This window comes from Falco punctatus (genome assembly GCF_963210335.1).
Source record: "Falco punctatus genome assembly, chromosome: 2".
Classification (NCBI taxonomy): domain Eukaryota; kingdom Metazoa; phylum Chordata; class Aves; order Falconiformes; family Falconidae; genus Falco; species Falco punctatus.
This window is the reverse complement of record NC_137581.1, coordinates 108,993,892-109,015,016: the sequence shown is the minus strand read 5'-3', so window position 1 is coordinate 109,015,016 and position 21,125 is coordinate 108,993,892. Positions and strand designations below refer to the sequence as shown.

At 38.3% G+C, this 21,125-nt stretch overlaps 1 long non-coding RNA gene across 1 annotated transcript in view; it reads left to right on the top strand.

The window, feature by feature from the left end:
• LOC308059116 overlaps positions 1–21,125 on the top strand; it is a 61,443-nt gene extending 40,318 nt beyond the window's left edge. Inside the window, exon 2 of the long non-coding RNA XR_013926138.1 lies at positions 1–21,125. This exon is cut by the window's left edge and continues 23,234 nt beyond it. This is a non-coding gene — a long non-coding RNA (uncharacterized lncRNA).

The following is a 21,125-nucleotide window of genomic DNA, read 5'->3' as shown; positions in this document are numbered from 1 at the left end:
AGCAAAAAAACCTAAAACAAAACAAAGAGTTGGTAAAATTTTCCAGACCCAAAAAATCTTCATTTAACATACTGCTTATAAACAGGACATTGCTTTATTACAGAAATACATGCTTGAAAGATGAGTAGGAAAGTGTTGTCTCCAATTTACACCTAGGGCAGAGAAAGGTGACAACAGTTGTCCGAGATCACACAGTATATGTGACAGAGGAGTCTTGCTTTTCCTTGATAGACTATCCTAAGCTATTAAGAAAAGTGAATCCCAGGAATTCAGTCTTTTGGTGGAAAAGTGTACCAGAAATCTTTACTTTAAGCTAGATAACACAACTCAAATGTCACACAACGCAGGCTCACAGTGAAGTGCTCTGAAATGAGATGCAGACCAGAAATGTTAATAGGAATTATTCAGCAAGTGTATTTATGAGAATCATAAATAACTCACAAACAGGGAGGAGGGAGTGAAATTAACCAAATCAGTAATTCATTATGAATTATTTGCTCGCTCTTAAAGGAGAATAACGAGGATCAGGGTCTCCTCCTGTCTCAACAGTAAGGTGAAGTGAGGTCAATCAGCACAGCCTGCCTGGGGGACAGGAGCTGGAACAAGAGGAGACCCCTGTCACAGAGCTATTCCAGCTATTCCAGCCTGGCTTCCTTGTGTGGGACATATAGAAAGGCCCAGAAAAGTTGGGGAGGAGGGAAGCAAAATGGGAAAGGTGAAAACAAGCAAAAAGCCCAAACAAACAACACTCAAACTCGGACTAAAACCCCTGGAATTATTTTCAAAGATTAAGGAGTTTGTTTTTAAGTATTTTTTTCCCTGACTTTTAGCTCAGCGTTCTTTCACTTCATGAACTACAGAAGGAAATGCTCAGTCTGAATATGGTCTAAATACCAAAAAGGCTCTTGCTTTTTAGACAGCTGGAGTCAAATTCCTTAAAAATAAATGTTGGGAAAGGAGGTGATGTTTGCTGTGTATCTTCTGGCAAGTCCTACAAATGTGATAGCAAACTTTTTCTACTATCCAACCTATGTCCATTATCTTTGCCTAACAGTTCTCAGCCTATCTGTACAAACCATTGTCTCTTACCCACTTTTTTCTGCAGAGCTAAGTTCACATGTCTAGCCAGTTGTATACCCTTTGCGTTATTCCCCTCACTGGAGACCTGTGATCATGAGGCTCCAGCAAGCTATTAGGTAACACAACAGTCTGTTATCTATGCCGTGCTGATTAAAAAAAATAAAAAAAAATAATTTGGAAGTTGATGGGGACCACATTTTTTTTTCTCATTTTCCCCTTATATTAATATAATTAAAAATATTTTCTTCAGTTGCAGCCAGCTTCTGAAAAAACTCCAGCCTTGATCTAAAGTCAGCAAGAGGTAGAGAGTCCACCATTTCCCCTGATAATTTTCAACAATTTTTACCTTTCCAGGTAAAAATGTGTACTGTATTTTAATTTTCAGTTTCAGCTTTTAGTCATCAATTCTTTCTATACTTTCTATACTTTCTTTTTCCCCCCTGTAGATTAAAGAATCCTTTGTTCCCTGGTGTTTTTTCCCTATGCACGTGGTTACAAACCATTATCAAATCACCTTTCAATCTTCCTTTTTATAAGCTTAACAAAATGAATGTTTTAAATTTCTCACTGTAAGTCATTAAGTCACCAGCCATTAAATAATTTTTGTGGCTCTTTTTAGCACCCTCACCAACATCCTTTAAAAATATGGAGACCAGAAGAGCACAAAGTATTGCAATAACAGTCACACAGAGGTAAGCTTACCTCCCTCTCCTCCTGTGTTTATGTACCCATGGATGGCATTAACCCTTTTCCTGCAACACCACATCAAGGCTTTTTGAGTCGTATATCTACTGTGACCCCAAAATTCCTTTCAGAGTCACTGATTTCTGAGACAAACTACTCCATTCTTTAGGTTTAACTTGTATTTCTCAGTCTGTTGTGTGGCATTTGGTGAGACAGAATGAAACATGTTTTGATTGAAGGGTACCCATTTGCCAAGCAGGGTAGCCCCTGCAGTCATCTTATTTTTTTTTCCATGGCATCTTTTTTTTTTTCCCCTCTTTTTTGCCTCTTCTGCAAGCTTATCAGAAGTAATTTTATATTCACTTCCATGTCATTGATGGAAATGTTTTCAAAGTTTACTGCTAAGAGCTTTCTCAGATCCCAGGCAATACAAGCAGGGAGAAGCTGGCACCACAGGCTGGGAGTGGGCTTTGTTTCAGTCATATGCAAGGTACCTCCAAACACCACCACCCCCCCCCCAAATATGTCTCTGCTTTCCACACAGCTAAATGGAGAAAGTCAAAACAATACTGCTGGAGGAAAAGAGGCACAGAGAAATCAGTGGGCTTGCTCACAGTTATGCTCAAAAGTGAGGAATGGAATTTCCATTTCTATATCTTAGGGTTTGTACTCCTTGCCTAACAAGCTGTGGCCTGTCTAGATTATTTTCCCTTTCTTCATGTATTTTCCCTTCTCCTCACACACACACACACACAAAAAAAAAAAAAAGGGTGGGGGTGTGGAAATTCCATTATTTTGTTCATCTGGCTATCTTTCTAAAGGGTATATGCTACCTAAGTCAGAACTTACAGTCAGTAGGAATTTTCTGCTGAAATTCTGGAAGCTGCTTTAAGTAGACTGTCTAAGTAACTGTAGTCTCCTTTTGCCTTTAAAGGAACTTTTTTTTTTTTTTTTTTGTGGTGTTGCCTTTAAGAAGAGTTTGGATGCATTTGCTAGTAGTCACTTGCTGATAGCTGTGGAGTTTTTCATGCACTCGAGTTCTATGTTTGACAGCAAAATGGATGGGTTTAAATATAAGGCTGTCAGGAGGTGGGTTCAAGTGTTGCCTGCACCAGTGTTAGTGGTGTCTTCACAAAGAATACAAGGTTGTGAGATGAAAGAAACATCTGACTTGGAGCCAGATCTGCTGGGAGATTTATGGACAAAAAAGTGAAAAATTTGTGGGGAGGATGAATCATTCAAGGCCAGGAAAGAGGTAGGCTAACCTCTGAAGGGAGGTCCTCGGGAAAGAAAGGTGGATCTGTCTAAATGATGAGGCAGATATCCCAATAGGATTAGAGTGCCAGGCTCTGAAACAAAGGGGCTAAGATTAGAATTGCTGCTTATGGCTTCCTCCTCCAGTCTAGACTTCATTAAACTGCAGGAGCTGATTCAGTGTATGGAAGTTACATGACCTTGAGGTCACACAATAAGCTTGTTTCATAAGACATATGCAGCTTCCATCTCTGCTTTTTCATTCTGTTTCTCTCTTGCTCTTCCTTCTCACACACACTTTATAGCCTCTAGTCCTAGACTTTTCCTTCAAGACCTTTATTACATCTCACTGTCCTCATCACTCAGATACTTGTCCCACCATCACTAACCTTACAGGTCCACGCTTTTCTACCATTACATTCTAAGAATGACAGTCCTTTCCACCTAAGGCTGTCTCTGTTTCTCCATGATTTACACTGGGATCTTTCCTCTCCTACTGCTAGACTTTATCTCCAGTGTATTTACACCTGGGAAGTTTCTTACTGGATCCCCCTCGAGTCCTTTCTAGGATGTGACTGAAAGCCTGAGAGTGAGATTCCCAGTTTCGGTGCAGTTGCTGCACCAGGCATAGCCTGAAGCATCTTAGAAGACAGTTGCAGGGAAGTTCCTTCTCAGCCCTGGCTGGAGCATTGCCAGTGCAGATGATATCCTTTAGGAATATATTAGTGTTAAAAAAATCTAACAAATTGCTACCAAGCACGTACAAATCGTGATTTCCCAAAGACGCCACAAGTTTGAGTAGAATTTTACAGGGATGGTAAAAAGCAGTACTCTGACAAAGCCCACCCTACTTATCTAACTTCAAATACTGGTTACAAATCATGAGAATGCTAGGGTTTTCCAAATAATATATTTTCTTTTATTAAAAAAAAAAAATATGGCTTTTGAAAATCTTTGCTTTGCCTTATGCAGAAAAGGTGAGAAAAAGTTTCTTAACAGAATGATGAAATCAACTTACCTAACTTGATCTGACTTTGCAGTAACAATTTTGAAACAAAGCAGAAAAAGCTATCATTTCAGGATAGAGTCACATGAATTTAAAAGTAAGTCACATAAATTTGAAGTAAATGAGTCACATCATTTACTCTATATAGCCTTCAATATAACTAGCTATTTGAAATTATCCACGGAACCAGTATTAACACACTTGGCTGCTGAGGAAAAAAAAAACAAACCACAAAACCAAAACACAAATGCATGATGTTTTTGATAAAGTCTCTGAACGCAGACAAATCATGGCTCCATGGCATCGTCCCTAATTCAGCGGTGCAAAGTTGTGTCAGTGCTAACTCAGAGGGTCCCTGTTTCAAACAGCTTCGTGCAGCAAACAGGCTTTTCTTAGAGCAATTCTACTCTGGCATTGACAACTCCAGGGTCTGTTGAGTTTTTAAAACATGAATTTAAGTTCCAAGTATTTATTTATGTCATATAGCACTTCCCCATTTAATGGAGACTGGGTTTCATTCTCCTGGATTGACCATTGTTCTGTAACTATATTTTAACTGCATTTCTAATCCATTACTATATTGATCTAGAACTCAATTCTTCTTAGTTTGTGTTCTGATAGTATTGTATGAAAACTTTAACACATGCTGTTTAGCATGCATTACGAAAGGGTGAGCTATCGCTATCAAGACTGGTATTTCTTTTGTTGAATAAGTAACTATTTTCTTCTCTTAAATTATCCTAACTGTAAAGAAAACCTGTATTGCTGTAAAACTGTTAAAAAATTCGTTGTGGATACTATTCTTTCTGCAGTTAAGCCATTGTTTCCCTCTCAACCTATTCTGGTACAGTATTTACTGATAGCTTTCTTTTTAAATATTTGGAGGGTTGATTTACCTATTCTGATTTTTGCTCTTGTGATGTGATGCCTAAATTTCATTGTATGGCAATGATACAATACATAAACTGTAAGAAACCCAAAACCTAGATCTTTGCATCAGGCTAGCCATGGAAAAAAAAACCCAACAAAAAACCAAAAATCAACCAGTAAATCCAGAATAAATACATTGATTTCAAAGGGTGTATTCTGAAATGTTAGACTTACGTGAGAAAACAGTGTTTGGCCTATTGATTTCTACCAAGTATTTGTATTTGCCTGTGTGATCATTACACTTGTATGTTTGTAATGCTTGAAGTTTGAAATAAAGTTTCTCAAGGTTGACTCTATAGCAAATTCTAAATCATTAGAGTTTAGGAAGTCCCCCCAAGTACCACCATTTAAGAAATGCTAGACAGAGAAATGGGAGAAATCAGATGCATTTTCTAATTTAAAGTCCAGTTACATAACCAAACAGCCTGAGAGCAAGTGGAAAAATCAAGTGTAGCTTGGTCTATGGATCAAGTTCTCAGTAGTCAGTTACAATTTAATTTTCCTTGGACTGTGGTATACATGCAACGTAAACCCCCATCATTTTATTTTGATGGGCACAAACCCAGTGACCATTTATACAGCCAGGAACATGCTTTGTGAACTGAAGTTTGGAAAGTAATAAAAGAGGACACTAAAAAAGGAATAACAGTGACTGTATCTTCTAATCGGACTCCATGCATCAGATTTTCAGAGGTTTATTCCAGTAAACCTAGAGCTTGCAGCAAGAGTTTCTAAAGATTGTTTCTCCTGAGATTTAGCTGCATCACATTTCCTCTATGGCTAGCGAAGGCTACTCTCTGAGTGCCTGAAGGCCAGCTGATTTTTCTTCACTGTTGCGATTTCCAGAAACTGAGGCCAACAAAGGTTGTGATTCAACACCTTCTATCAGTATTTCATGACATGTTCCAAGATGCACCTGGCTGCCCTTGGCTCAGGGGATCATTTCAGCTTTTAAGGATTATTGGAACAACAGAATTCCTTGGGCTTATACCATTTTCCTGGGTTTTTTCTTTTAAATATTAAGGGCCAGGACTTTCACGATCTCTATGGTAAATAAGGATCCCCTATAGAAAAAATTGTCCCAGGTTTCCTGTCAAATTTGACTTCCCAGCAACTCTGTGCAGCTGGGGTGGTGAGAAATTGCCAGATTGCAGGAAATAATTACGGTAAAATTTCACAAAAATGCAAATATGCAAACCAAAGCTAATTAAAAGAAGAAAATGATCATAGTAATTGACCTTTACAGAACTCTTACAGTTATGGACTTCAAATGGGAAAATAAGTACAACCAGCTGAAGGTGATGAGACAGTATGCATAACTCCACGGCAATCCTCCCTTTTTATGCATGTCATTTTAATTCTGCTCAGACAAAGGGTGAATTTGTGCTTCAGGAGTCCCTATACAGAATTAAAGCCCAAGAACTTCATTCTAAATGTCCTAGGTTTTTTGTCATACTGGGTTTTTCTTGAGCAGATTGAGGAGAAAATAATACCTCGATTCTTTTGCAAACAGTTGTGAAAGATCCTGAGCCAATCTGAATTTTGTTTAGTGAGTTAAAGTGGCTCACAATGGTCCACAAGTGGCAGAAGTTAACTGGCAGGACTCCACAGCCTCCGGGGGTGGGGTGGGAAAGGACCTCTACCTTTTGGTGGCAGCAGACTATGAGATCACATCTGCTCAGTCATGTGGGTTTGTCCAAAGAACACAGAGCCTTTTTGACAAACTGAGCGTAGAAAGAGCTCCACAGTGAGCACCTTAAAACTGTGTGGTTTTTTTAGCAAAAATACAACAGTGCTCCAGAAACATCTTCAGCCTAACAATTAACTAACCAATTTTTGACCTCTGAAGATGACTATCTTTTGTCTTTAACTGGGTCAGCTAAGAATCTGTAAGGCCTAACATCACATGAAATGATCCTGCTTATCCTATAAACAAGGACAGAAACCCAGTGTAACTAGTTAATAGCAAAATGTGAGTTACAAGATGCGACACTTCAACTCTAGCTTATTGATTCCTCACATCTCTACATCTTAACGCATGACGATAGTGCAAACAGCATCCTATGAAGAAATTAATACTTCAGTAAAGAAGTGAAAGGTTTCAGTGAGATAAAATGCTGTCCTGAAAGAGCAATGCTTTAAACACCATACTAATGAGAGATAAAAATCACAGATTACATAATACAAACTTTAGCTAGCAGTGTTATTTAATCGGGATTAAAAAAAAAAATCTCAGAAGAGCAAAACCAAAGAAAAAATGTTATGATTTGACTGAAACAAATGTACTGAATGACATTTTTTTATTAGTTCATCTGTCTTTCAAAATTATATTTGGTAGTTAAGTGAATAGTGAAAGAGCCAAGGTCTAAGATGAAAGAGTTAGAAAATAATGAGAGGAGGGAAAAAGCTGCTAAAATTATATGTAGCTGGTTACAGATAAAGATTTGTTTGCAGCAGCAGGGGTCTGCCCTGAGAAAAGCTTCCAAAATACGGCCAGAAAGTATGAAACCTTAAATGAGCCAACAAGGGAGGAAGCAATATACCTTTCATTATTACATCAGTGTGTAGGAAATAAGTACATATATTTAAATGTTAGCATTGCATAGCTGAGTCCTTGCCAGAGATTTTGGAGTGACATGTATTGTAAAGATTGTGTGGATTAACACAATTCAGTGATCTTAAGGATCCTTTCTAAGATGCTGGCTGGATTTGCAGGTCTTTATTAAAAGTCATTTTCACATAATTTTCTTCTAAACAGTCCTTTTACACATACAGTCTATGGTCTCCTGGCTTTTGTAGAAAAAAAACCCCAGCATTTTTTAGAAGACACCCTTTTTTCCCCTTGATTAGACAATTAGACTTATAGAAAATTTATCTAATTTAAATCAACAGACTTCTGTGAACTATTTTTTTCTGAAGTCAGCAAGGCACTACAATAAGTTTGTGTGTCATGCAAATATGGGGGGTTAATTTTTATTTAATTGCAGAAAAAAGAATGTTTTGGTATTTTTCTCCAGGAAAGCAAGCACCAATACAGAAATGCAACAGACTTTTAATTTGAGAAGATGTCTAGTACAGCAGTTTTTTTATTTATTCTCATGGGACTGAGCTTTCCCAGATCTACCTTGTACCACAGAACTGCCTGATGTTCTTCATCAGCTTTTAAAAAAACAGAATTGTTACAAATGAGAACTTACAGTGGCAGCCCTGGTTTATTTTATGCAATGCTGCCACATAATAATTGTATTACAAAAGTTTGGCAGCATTTCACAGCTGCACTAAGTCATGCTAATGGGTGGTATCCAGTTGCTAATGTTGAAAACTGCTTCTACACAGAAGCTGATTGAATAGGTTTGCTCACTAGCAAAGGCTCATTTGTTTCTTTCATTTTTTAAAGAGAGGTCTCACATTATCCAATTTGTACGTCTGATGAGAAGTTTCAAAAAAAGGTGGATAAAATGGTATGGAATAAGATCTGAGTGCTCACAAAAAAACCCAAATGAAATCCTCCATATATATCTATTTTTTCTAACCAAGAGACCAGAAAGAAGAGATTCTTAAGTTACAAATTTAAAGTATTTTCAGTTTTTTTTGATACCTCTAAGACTGTACCAAATTTTCTTAACCTTACAAGTCCGTCTCCCACGCAGTTATGTAAAGCTCAGCTGAAGCCAGAGTGGTTAAACAGAGATTTAATAAAGAGTTCTGGCATATTGGAAAATAGAGATCACATAGTATGGTAACCAAGTAATAGGATCCAAGGTGAACCAACTTACAGATAGTACAAAGTAAGTTTGTGGAAGTCCTTCCTCCTGCTGACTCCAGAGCAGCTGCTGCCTCACATCCCTGCAGGTGCTTCTTCTCCCCTCCATTCCTACAAGGACACCCCATGCACAGAAACAGAAGACACTTACCTGGCTGCACGGTGCAAACAGCTGCTCTTGGACACTTGCACACCTTCAGACATCTATCCAGGCAGGCAATCCACCTCCCTGCACAGTGGTAGCAACCTGCTTCACACCTTTTTTCATCAGCAGCTACCTGTTTTGTTTGCCCTTGTGCCAGCAGATGCCTATGCTTCCCCGCTGCACGCAGCATGGAGTTTATCTGCATGTGGGGGGGTGAGTGCAGGGGGAGCTCTGCACCTATTCCTGCCTCCAAGAAGGCAGTGGCCTGGTGGAGCAACTTGTGGACCACTTTTGACCTACGGGTGCCCCTCACTAACAGGTAAGTGGGTGACACCACCAGTTTCAAACTGTGTCTTAGTTGTAGCATGCTGAGCAGGCTCCAGATGTGAGCCCAGCGTTGACTCCCTAGGAACCACGAATGGCAGTGCTCGATTCTGACTCTGAAAGGAGATCTAGGCTCATCAGATAGTTCAAGTGAGTCAAAGCATTCTGCATTGGTGCATGAAGATGATAAAATCTCATACACTGAGGGAGTTTAAAGCTTATAACCACCACCATCTATGCATTTGGATGGCTCTGGAAGAAAGGAGCAGACAGAATTAAGCACTTGGATAAACATACTGTGTGTAAGTCTCATTGTAACGGTTCAGCTTGGTTTATGGGACCAGATTACTTGGTATTAATACAAGAAAAAATAACAGACCTGAGAAAATCTGAAATATTTTAAAATAATAATGATAAAATCACATCCAAGGTTATTAATCTATGATAAACCTAATAATGTAAGTGCTTGCTTTCTGTTTTCGTTTCTCCAAAGCTGTCCCATTTTTATGCTCAAAGTCAGGAAGACTCTGTTGCCTTTCTGTGTCTGGAACAGACACGGCAGATACTTTTCAGAGCATCCTTCATGGCAGGCTATAGGCAAGTCTGACAGGGCCTAACCTGTCACACAGAAGCTATTCTGCCTTTCCTATCCAAGTACAGTAAGTGTTAAACGAAGCAGACAACACCTTACAGCTACACAGGAAAATGAAAAGGCAATATATATGACTATGATCAAAATATCATTCACTTGCATTTAGAAAGCAAAAAGAGTAAAAAGTACTTCTTAGGCTATGGTCTAAAGATCAGGACCGGGCTGAGAAGGTAAAGGTTATATGTCTAAGACTTTTAGCTAAATAATAAAGACTACACAAAATAGGAACTTTTTCAACACAACAGAATGTTCTCAAGGCTGAATTAAAATATAGTTCACCTTTCAGCCTTGTACAAAAGACACTGTTAAAATAAATGGTGCTAATTTAGCATGAGGGTAAAATGGCCTGATTGACAGCTGTGGGAAATTTTATTCAGAAAACAGTGCTAGAGAGGCAAATTTCCCTACGTTGTCATCACCAATTTGCCTTACCTAGAAAGAGCTATCGTAGGGGTAATTACTGCATCAAACCTACTTGTATTTTTTATCTTTTTTTGGTCACGTGGCTTCTGTCTCACTAGGTTTTTGATTGATACTGTTGGGCTTACTCCATGTAGTCCAGCAAGCAGATACCATACCGCATAGGCGACAATATTTTGAGGCGTGTGACGGATCCTGGACCGAATATCAGCATTTGTCACTCTGCAAGTGCATCTGGGCACTAGTGAGACGTGCAGCACAGCAGGCAGAGGATCGGTTGGCGTTGACAGATGTGCTCATGCCCATGTCTGTACCCGTGCCCATGTATGCTGGTTCTCAGACCAGCTCAGCCCTACTCCAGAGCTGTGCCGGGGGTTGGTGTGGGCTCAGGGTACCCTGGAGCATCCTTTGCAGGTGAGGCACCAGGGCAAAGAACCTCGTTTGTATGCTCTGAGGCTGTGCCACTGTGTGAACCATGGCATGGTGAACTAGGGTGATCACTAAATTTGCTTCCAAAAAAGTGCACTCCTGTTTCAAGTTAGAAGGCCGACGGTAGCAGCTCCTCCAACCCACTTCAGTTACGGATTTTATTGGCTGAAAGTAATTCTATGTGCAAAAAAACCCAGAAGCCAAATTTTTTAAGAACTAGCCCAGAGGTAAACTTTAAGTATTTTGTTTGAATTTGTATTGACTGTAGCTGTCAAGGAGCGGCCCCTGTGGGGAGCGGCTGGGGCTGCCCTGTGCCAGGCACAGCCGGTTCCAGCCGGTTCCAACGGCCCCAGCGCAGGGCACGGCTGGGCCCCGCAGCCGCCATGGCCGTGCCGTGGAGTAAATGTATATAAGAAGGGGCAGAAAGTGCCAGACTGAGACAGGACAAGGAGTGAAAAACAGTAGCGGCAACGTCAGAGGAGGAGGAGGAGCAGAAGGTACTACCTGGCACCAGACCAGGCATCCACCACAGCCCGTGGCTATTCCCGAGGAGCTGCCACCATGGAGAGCCCACACAGGAGCAGAGAAGAGATGTGAGAAGGAGGGAGCAGCAGAGAGGAACTGCTGCGTGTTGCCTTGACCTTCACTGCTCAGGTGGTGGGGTCTGGGGAGAAGAGGTGAAGTCGACCCTGGGAAAGGACACGAAGAGTTGTTTCAATGTTTATCTTTTTGTTTACCAGTACGTGCATCATGAGTAAAGTATTTGTTTTAATCGGCAATAAAATATTTTAATTTTCCCCAGTTTGAATCTGTTTTCCCCACAAAGGAACTTGATAAGCGATCTCCCTGTCCTTACCTCAGCGTGGGAGCTCTCTCTTTCTTCCCAGTTGCTCCCCTCATCCCACTGACAGAGTCGATTAAGAGAACAGCTGGGTGGGGTTTTGGCTATTATCCAAGGGTAACCCACCACAATTATTTTTTTTTTTTTTTTTAATACATGAAAATTATTTTTAAGTACCTATTCTTCTTTTTTGTTGCTGTTTTTGCTTTTGGGCATTTGTAAAAATTCAAGTAATTCCAGTTGCAAGAAGAGTACTCTTAGTTTGGGATATATTGCATTTGAATAAAAGTATTTCCCAAAAAATTGAACCTGAAGGATAAAAGAGACGGTTCTTCAAAGACATCAAGTGAAATTAAGTCACTGAGAATGTTTCGCTAAGCTTTGGATGAGCCCCTTGGGGAAATACAGAGCCTGGGTTCCCTCCGTGTTGTCTACAGGTTAAAAGAAAATTTAGAATTGAAGTTAATACTCTTTGAACCTAAAATCAATACGAACTAGGAATAACACAGCAGTGAAAAAGTGATTTTAATTCAAAACAGAAAGCAGAATGCATCCCTGGTCATTTTAGATTTAAAAAAAATAATTAACTTTGACACAACTACAAGTGAGCTGGCTCATTGCATGTCTTTCGAAGTCCAAGACAATCATCTTGGCAATCATGCTTAGTATAATTGGAGTAAATGAAGAAATAAATTTTAAAATGTCAGAATCACAATCGATATAATTGACCAGAAAGGGAGGGGAACAGCTTTGTTACTCCCTTATGCAACCAATGAAAGGCTCCATTTTCATGAGACTATCCCAGAGAGGTTTAAATTTAAAATTATAAAGAATATGTTCAGCAGCCTGCAGAAAATGAGGTGGAATACCATTCAAATTCTAGAGTTCTCACTGCAGATAGAAGTTTTGATGATAAAATTTGAAAAAAAAATAGGGTTCTTGTCCCAGTGAGACATTAACTGATCTCAATTACCTTAAAGTTAATCAGTGTTAAGGATGCTGAAAGTTAATAGTTTCTGATGGAGTACCATGGCTTACTTAGACTTCCCCACTACTTGAAAAAAGTGCTTTTTTAAGTTCTTTATCCTGAAGATTAATTTTATAAAAATTCATGCTAGGCTGAGGAATAGAAGTACAGGATGAAAATAAATGAAGAGCTTTGACAGTCATGTAATAAGTTTGAAGCTAGATTAGAAGAAAACTTTCAAAATTAAAATAAAACCCCATTTTTTTTTCCTCAGCCCATCACTGAGTTTGTTTGGAGATCTTACTTGTTAACTTTTAAAAAAATGATGGAAGTGTGATTTATATAGATCAGTTTTTGCTTTCGTTTTGAATAACTCACATTATTCACTTCCGTTTTAGGGACAATCCTTGTGCTCAAATTAAAATTACTGATGTTAACTCTTGAGCTGGACTCCATAATGTCGTTTTTGTTATCAAATGTATTGGTTTCTTTGACAAAAAAAAAATTAATCTATTTCTTTGACACTGAATGAGTCAAAAAACTCAATGAAAATCAAAAGTGGCCAGCAGCACAGAAACAAAAACTCTGTAATATGAATATCCTTTAGTTCTTTTCATATGAGCTCTTCACCAGTGTTTGGTGTCTTTCTACTTGCTGCTTCTGTTAGAAGGCAACATAAATTATTATAACCATGTTTCTTTGAAACAAATCTCATTTTACAAAAATGTACTCAAAAACAGTCTTTCTTGAACAAATCAGAAACCTCACAACAGTGGACTTGTTTTTTGGAGATTTTTTTTTTTTTTTAATAGAGGTAGGTTTTCACCAGCACAATATCCAGAAAGATCTGTTTTCCTGGGTTTATTTTGCAGGTGATCCTCTTGACTGTTTGCAGCTGTCTGCATTTGCCATGCTTCTGCTGTGTCTGTGCACACACAGATACCCATTGCCAAGAGAATTGCTTCTTACGTTTATCATGACTGAAGGGCAGCCCGTATGTCCACAAGCTCAATGAGATTTTATCTAACTGTCAGACTAACAGAGAAAACAGAGAACTGGAACAAAATTCAGTGCAGTTTAAAAATACACTGGGGTGGATGGACAGTGAATGCAGGCACGTGGTTACCTTGGGGAAGAGAGAAACCTGGTATTCTGTATATTGATTTCTAGTGCATCCCAAAGGAAAACATGGGAAAGCCACACTTTTGTTCATGGATTTCAGTGGGTATTTTGTCTCTGTGGAGAATATGAATGGGCACAAGCATAATTTTCCCAAAAAGCCTGGGCATTAATGAAATGAGGACAAAGTTTATGAACAAAGCCATTGAAATAGATATACTGATCAGAAGCCAAGGCATTTGAATCTTTTCTGTTGGTAATGGATATGGGGACAAACACTAAAGGCTTTATTCCATGCTTAACTGAACCAATGAAAGTCGAGAACTACTAGTATGGAAAGGAAGCAAAGCAAAAGCCTCTACACAGGGATGTCACCTCCCACGAGTTTGCACAGCTGTTAACCTTAGGTGCTCAGGTGTGCACAGATGCAAGAAGATGGGTTAGGTCTAGAACAGCTTTGTGGGGAGCTTTACATGTTACCCTGACATTTCTTAGAGCTGAAAATCAAAAAACCTTAATTTGCTTTCCCCACACCCCCACCTCCCTGCCCCCTCTCATTAGGCCTCCACAGTTTTCTTCACGCCGAAAGATAACAGTGGAGAGGGGCCCATTGCCCCCTTCCCTTTCTTTCCTCTCCCTTCCCTTTATAAACCTTTCCACAACTGTAAAATACTTCTAATTTCAACGTCATCTAGAAAAGAATAAAATTCTTTGATCCCCAAGATCACTCTCGCTGTTTAATCCTTCTGCCCAAGCATGCAGCACTATCATAGACTTTCCTGAACTTTATACAAATTCAGAAACTCCTAAAGGACTAGGAAAAACTATAAAGGTATGGCTACAAAGAGCTAAAGCTCAAAATAAAATATCTGAAGTGGAGGTCTGTTAAATTAGTGGTCTTTCCCAAGTTATTAACCTGAGTCCAGGAAGAAAATTCATAAGGATTTGAAATACTGAGTACAAAAGATGAATGCCTCAAAATCTACACAGCTGCTGAAACTTTTCAAAGTATAATCCGCAGAGTAATTCAGTACATACCCAATGTCCCTAATGGTAGTGATGACATTTTAATCTTTGGCAAAATTCATGTAGTACACAGGCAAACTCTTGTGATATTTGACTGCCTGACAGCTATTAATCTAACATTTCACAATGTCAACTGAAATTGAATGAAGTAATGCTATAACTTTTTTTCCCCAGCAGAAGTTATAGAGACAGACCTCAAAAATAACAGCAAATGAAGCTTAATGTTTATATTGCAGAATCTTTACATACCGGCTGACATTCTGTAGAAAAGGTACCTTAACATCGCTTCCCATCTGGTGAGTTTAGGTGGAGCCTCTTCATTGTAAGCCAGGAAGATCACTAAGGTGCGATTTCCTTCTTTAAATCTGTCCCCTTCACTGACCTTACCCCACAGCTGAACCTGCTAGAGGTTTCCATTCATGATCACTTACACTTTTTACCAGACTTTTTACCACTGACCACAGGATATAAATCACTGTCTGCCTCCTGGTCCAGTCCAAGTATAATATCATGTGTGAACAGCGATGGTTAATGATGACCAGATGTCTAGTTCTCAAACTATGACATCTTTCTTAAGATGATGTTTGAATACCAACTGCCTCTAATATCATCCCTCTCTTTAACTTTGGGCTAGTCATTTGTTACAAAAAGAAAGAAAAGACCTCCCCCCCAAAAAAAACCAAAAAAACAAAAAAAACAAACAAACCAAAACAAAAAAAACCCACACCAAAAAACCAAACGCAAAACACAAACCATGCATTAATTTTGTCTGTCCAGCTTAGGTTATCTAGAGTTTGAATTTTCAAAACTTAAGTCCTTGCAGAAGCTAAAGGGAAAAGTAAATCTTCAGTATGTTTTATAATCAGTTATAAATACTCAAAGTTGGTGGTGCACCAACTAGGGTTGTGGCATACGAAGGCACAGACCCCAAACGAGATCCTTCATTACGTACATGAGTGCTGGTTATATACAACCACTTATCCACACAAATTCTGCCCCAGAACGTGTTTATGTGCAGCAAATTCCCTTTGCAGCCAGTTCACACTCCACCAAGCTGTTTACTCCCTCCATGCCCATCTCAGGAGGTCCCTTCTTCCCCCACCCATACTTAAGCTGTGGGAGGCTTTGGGCAGCCCCTCATTGCAGACAGGTGTGCACAGAATGGATTTGCAGATGAGCTCAGAGAGCCAGATTTAGTGCTAGATGTTTCCTCACTACATTTTCAGGCACTCACCCTGCAACCTGGCACCCAGATAGTGAACAAAGCCTTTTCTCAGAAAGGGCCTTTACATTAGGTGTAAAAATGAATTGTTGAAGATCAACACAAGAAGAAAGCCAGGTTTTACACAAAGTATCTTCTTCTCAGGTGCCTAAACCTGATTCCAAGAAATAAGTGGCATCATTATGCATTCCATTTTATTAAGAAAGAGTAACCAAATCTAATACTGTCACTTGTAATAACCTTTGAGAACACTATTAACTGAAAACAATAGTTTGCCATTTATGCATAGTGAAGGACCACCAGTATTTCCTGCTGGTTTTGTTTTGATTTACACATATAAAATATTTCTGTACCTCTTAATAAAAGTAATTATATCCTATTCAGATATTTCTAATCATAGAACCAAAAGGTTGCCAGTTCAATTCCTGCTTAATGATTATATTAGATGCTATTTCGTAACTGGTCTGAGGTTTTTCTTTTGATGTGAAATTCTAATTTTATTTTCCTCAATATGTGTGTTGACAATATTATTTATAGTTAAATTTAAATTCCTAACAGTAGAAAGCCAGTGAGCATGGCAAAACTTTCTGTTAATAGATACACAGCCTGCTAGAATGATGGTTTGCTATGTATGTTCATCATGCAATGGAAAAATGGCATCATTGGGAAGCTCTTTCCCAGAGAATCAATTAATTAATTAATTAAGTACTATCAGATCATTGGTGAACACCTTTTATAGTGGCATGTGTAACAGAAACAGGCTATTATTAATATAATTTAAGTAAAAAGTAACTCTCATGCTAAAACTAATTGTTTAAAAAGACTTAGTAAATAAAAGGTAATCCAGAAAGAATAAAAGTCCATTGAGAGTTACTCAGGTTTGGCTATTTTCCCCAACCACTGAGTTTCATTGAGAAGGACTTACATATTTCTCTCCAGCCAGTGAAATCTAAAATAAAGAATGACAAATCAACAAGAATGTAAATGCTTACAAGTAGATCATCCCATTTCCAGTCACAACAAGACTCAGAAAGCTGAGTTGTTGTCCTCTCAAGGGGCTGCAACATGGTGAGTATGTTTTACAAGGTGTTAAATGTCCTCTGTATTGAAAGCCAAAGGTTATAAAAGGTGTTCATAACTGCAAGGAAGGGTACTTAGACCACCATTAGGAAAAGAGTTTTAGTTTGAAGGACAGGCAATTCCAGAATAACATCCATGGTTTCCTCTGCTGAAAGAAGCAATTTCTATTTGAAGAAAACCATAAATTTGTCATTCAGTTAAAGCAGTGTAGAAAGTACCAAAATCTATGATCAAACCGCTAAGAAGGGAGGTGGTCAGAATACGACCAACTCTGCCAGCTTGAAGTCTTGCACTTTTGTACCGCTTTTGATCCCACAAATATTACATATGCTTTGCAAATGACCATATCCTAACAGAAAGAGCATGACTTGCAGGTTACCATGGGCTTGAGGTCAGCCTGGCGGACAAGCTGTGCAACCAGCACCGGTGGCTGGGCTGACAGCGAACTCCTTGGCTTGGACATTCTGGTCAATAACAGGATAATAGATTTCTGTCCTGCCAGTGAGTTACTTTCAGATTATATGAATTTTCCATATGATTCTGATGTAATTTTTCTTCCATCTGATTTATGAGGTACTTCTGGATGAGACAAAGGTAAAACTGTGCTCTGTGGAGAAGGAATAAAGAACTGAATCATTGCTCACTGTGACTTTTACTATGCCGGTGGTTTTTCTTAAGCAGAAGGAGCTAACAGTAAGGTTATTCATACTGAGGTCCTATGCCTCCCATTTGAAATCTGTCTTGAAGCAGGCCTTATAATAATAACTTACGGACAAAATAATCCCAATTTCATGGGAAACTGAACAATTGTAATCACTTAGGTTTTATAAAGAGCTTTTACTAATCAGCTGAGTGAAAAACATTTCAACAAATATTTGTATTTGTTGAAATATAAAGTATTTGTTGAAATAAAAGTATTTGCAAATGCATTTTCTGTTACAGATTAGGCAAATAATTTTTAGCCTATCAGCTATGTAGGAACTCTGCATAAAGCCACTGTTTTGTAAATGGCTCTATGCACAGAAATATACATGCAGCTGATCAGTTGTCACATGCACAAATTAATTTATTTGAACTACAGAACTGACAGAAAAAAGCTCTCAATTCTTATATCCTCACAGATGCTTCTTCTTTCACTATTTTTAAAGAGAAGTTGATATAGTTGTAAGAACTGTCTCCATGAAGCCAAATAAAAAGCTGCTCAGGAGTTCATCCGGTGTGGAGACTTCATGAACCCAAACACATTTAAAAAAGCACAGTAGTTTTAAACGTGTGAAGGAATTACTTGTTTTAGTTAAATTTTTACAGACTTTCTAAAAGATTTAGACTTGCTCTAGTGCCTGCTTTTTATTCCAGAGAAGAAATTTCCAACTAATTTCTTAATATAAAAACTATCTAGAAATTGCTTCATATCAGTTATGTTCCCCTTGTCTGTTAAGTGCAAACAAATACCCAGATCTGTTAGTCTCCTGTGATTTCAGTTGTGTTCTTTGAAATGATGTGCCAAAACTGTGAGTGACATATGCACCCTGTGGTAATTTGTCATTGATAGATAATTCTTTAATTAAAGTTTCAAGATGGATTTTCTTGTAGTCAGGAAACGCTGCCTTTACAATTTTTAGCTGGAGGCATAAGGTAACAGTGCAGATCTCTAAGTAGGTGTCATTTGTCATAAAGATAAATAAATATATATTTTTATATATTGCATTTACATAAACATTTGTAATATATTTATGTTATACACAGAGAGACATTTTAACCCCAAATTTAAACAACTTTCTAGACTACAAATACTGATGTGAATCAATACACATTTCAGTAGACTTGTGTTGATGCATGTCTGTTCAACATACTGCTGTCTGATCCCATGGCTAGTAATGTTAATAACAAAATCAATCAAGTGCCACAAAAGTAAGTGGAAAGACTGCTATGGCCAAATATGAAAATAGAATTAAGAACCACAAAACTGATTAACACTGCATAACCTTGAGACCACTTGAACTCCACGATGGCTGTAGTTTTTTATTTAGCGAGAGAAGCATGGAAGTATTTTTGGAGTATGACAGGGTCAAGCTCATCACAAAATGAGATGGCAGGCACACTTGCTTAAAAGGTGGATGCAGTAGGAGATGGAAGACCATTATTTACATCTACCTAGCATACAGAAATTCAAACTCAACTCTCTCAAAATACTGCACTTACCACCAGGTATCAGCTATTTATCTTTTCATTCGTGTATTTTCCAATCCTGCTACTGTGCAGGAAAGAATTCAAGACAAAGCCGTTCAGAAAGCAAACAAGAACAAGATATCACAAGTCTGTAGCTGCCAGTTTACCTCACTGAAATGCCACACTGTAAATATATGCAGGGCTCTGTGCACAAGCCATGAAGTCTTTGAGTGCCTCTCCTAAGCTTAGCAAGATCTACGTTAAAGGTCTTTAGGATCAATGGGAGCAAAAATCCTATAATTTTGACGGGATTAAGAAGCCTTTTGTTAGTCCCAGTGACTTCTGATTGTTCATGGAATACTGAGACACCATCCCCCTTTACTGAACCTAGCACTTCTTAATTCCAGCTGTGAGCAGGTCTGTCTCAAAAATAACCTCTTGGCTGGGGCACTTTCTGTTGTTGCTGACATGTGTTGCAATAAAGCCTTAGTCAATGTAAGACATCCAAACTGTATATACAATATTTTGTTACTGGATATAGAATTTGAATATACGACACTACTGATCTGATTGATGTACCCTTTTTTCCCCTATAAAACTAATCTTCAGCTAATGATTTCTAAAAGCAAATAAACCAAGCCCTCAATAAAATACCCCTCCCAAGCAAATAAACAAACAAAAATAAAACAAAGAGAAGTGAGACAGAATTTTTCCAAATCAGAGGCTAGGTGACTTAAAAACCAAGAAGATGTTGACTCTTCCGAGTTCTGTAGTTGCCTAGCCATCCCAGCCAAGCACTTCTTAACAAAGGAACATTTTCCCAGTGAATTCATTTCCAAGTAGCAGCCAGCTTGCTTTCTAGTTTTTATTTTTTTCCTTGCCTGTCGCAAGGTGAGGAGTCGGGAGGGAAAGAGCTGACAGATTTTCTCTTCACAGACAGGTGTGATTTAGGGGTATTATTTCTGCTTTTAGGATACTGTGAATCACAGATTTAAAGTGCAAGGACTGCACAACATGTAATGAGCCAAATCCTTAATAAATATTTACACCACTAGTGCAAACCCAAATAAACTATAGGTCCGGAGTACTGTAACCTGTCATAAAAAAAATGTAAACTAGCCCCCACAGGACATGTCAGCTTCTCATACATCATATGAAATCCAACACAAACATTCAGGAGCAGTAGCATGCTTTGCAGCATTTATTAAACTTGCTCCTTTATCCTCCCTCCTTATGATTCTTCTAATAATGTATTATGTGGCAAAAGATTATTGGGTTTGTGTTGGCTTTTTTAATGAAAAAGTCACAAAATATGTGCTGTGGAGACATGAGAAAATTACAGTTATTAGGAGAGGGTTTGGAACCTATACTGCAACACAGCATAATTATTGTGCAAGTTACCTTCCCTTACTGATTTCTGTCAAAATCCTAAATCATATCTTGTTTCTTTCCAACTTCCTTCTGCAATTTTATATTGCATAGAAAAGGTTCCATTTGTTTATGGTTAATAAATAACTAGAGGCTAATAAATAACTGTAGCATGCTTGTAGTTATTAATAAATGATTATTAACAGCTTATTGATATTTAGATTACATAATAATGAACTATTTATTAAAACATATATTCATCTTTCCTTGACCTTTTAATTAAAGTGTGATTAATAAATGATCCCCAAGAAATGACCTATTCCCATTTATGAGGTAGTCTTAACTCTCTAAGGTATTTATGATTTCCAGAACGCTGCAACCGCACTCACTCTATTTTGGATATCAGAAATACATTAAACCCATATTCTTTTGTATTTACTGCCTGGCTTCCTCTGGCTGCTCACACTTCTGTTTTTCACCATCCTTTTCTGAACGTTCATTGTGCTTCACTTCAGCTAAGGACCCTGCTTTAATTTATACTGGTCACCTCATCCAGAAGTCATTCCATTCTGGTGAGACAATATGTCTTTGCTGGAGACTAAAAAAAGGAAAAAGAAAAAAAAAAAGAGAAAAGAAAAGAAGAAAA